Genomic DNA, 1,497 nt, shown 5'->3' with positions numbered 1-1,497 from the left:
TAGAACAAAGAACAAACCATGAAAGAAGAGATCCAGAATAACAATTTCAATGACTAGAAAAATATGCATTCACTCAAAGAGCCAGACCGAGACTAAATGTCCCTCCTTATTAATGACGCAATTCCTGCATCTTAACCATGACAAAAGTAAATAAAATGAGATGACAAGAGATCTTCTCCCTCGTTACATGGGAGCAAGAGGACTCTAAGAAGATGCTCCAGAGTTGGCGCCCCACTACAACCCAAACATTAGATTGTCAAAAAACTACATCATATCATCATTGGAGAAGCGGGTGTTGGACCTGTTGCTGGCACTATTGTGGCCTCCATTACTTAGTCGTTGTAGACCAAGGTGTTGAGGTCCCCTTGGACTTGTTGTCAAGCCAACCCACTTGTTACTGCTGAAGCGGTTGATACATCATCGGAGGGCCCATGTCGATGTTGTTGGTGACCTATGGCGCTTGTGGTTGGAATACCGGTGAGTTCCGAGTTCTGACTAATTTTTGCGATGCGCTCACCAAGGTTCTTGAGGATGACCTCCAACTTAGGGCCAACAAGGGTAAGCTCATGGACGTCGAGGCTACCACCAAGCATGGCCTTATGTAGGAGGATTCGGATCTCGTGGTCCTCACGCTCATGTCGAAACCTATTGGCCTCTTCTTGGAGGTTAGTAATCCGCTCGATAAGGAATTCCTCCTGGCTGACAGTATTCTTCAAATGCACAAGGTCTGGCATGTCCTTGTACCAATTCAGGATCGCCATCGCATCAGCGTGGGATGGGAAGACATCCGGCACCGAGGAACCCTCACCATACACCAGCACACAAGCCTTGTTGTTGCACTTGGTGTCCAACTCACCTGCCTTCCTCATCTGGCTATTGTGACGCTTCTCGAAGGTAACACACCGGGTTGACCTGTTGTGGATGTATCAGAGTGCCACCTTCTTGCGAGCCATTGCTGACCGAAGGGTAAAACTAGAAAAGGGAATGGAAGTCACTGGTTTTGTGAGTTGAAAGAAAGTCAAGAGGCGTGAACTTATAGGGGCGGATCGGCCACGATGAGAAAATTGCAACCTTTTGCCTTAATTGTGCGGATCTCTAACTTTGGAGTAAATTTACAACATTCCAATCTATATCTGTATGACATGGTCATGCTAGGTAGCTCATTAATGTGTTATAACAACACAATTTTTTTGTATCATTACGCAAAATCTTTCAGAATCGTTTGAGAGAATAATGGTGAAAATATTATTTTGTAAGCATATGATGAATAAGATCTGGAAAGTGTCTCTCAAAGAACCATGCATCTTTATTAACAAATGTGTTTTAGCTACGTTTACAAAATTAATTATGTATTTAGTTTTCTCTAAAGTTGGATTATTATTCAAACATGTAAATATCCCCATCACCATGTTGAAAAAATATTAATAAATAATGCACATAGATTATCCCAAAATAGTACTGCACAATCAATTACCGATGGAAGCTTACTAATGGAGG

At 42.5% G+C, this 1,497-nt stretch overlaps 1 pseudogene; it reads right to left on the bottom strand.

Annotated features, from left to right (window-relative positions):
* Positions 1-377: 377 nt before the first annotated feature.
* Positions 378-953, bottom strand: LOC125535218 (annotated as a pseudogene).
* Positions 954-1,497: the final 544 nt, after the last annotated feature.

The sequence above is a fragment of the Triticum urartu genome, chromosome 2 (assembly GCF_003073215.2).
Source record: "Triticum urartu cultivar G1812 chromosome 2, Tu2.1, whole genome shotgun sequence".
Classification (NCBI taxonomy): Eukaryota; Viridiplantae; Streptophyta; class Magnoliopsida; order Poales; family Poaceae; genus Triticum; species Triticum urartu.
This window is presented reverse-complemented; position numbering and strand designations above follow the sequence as displayed.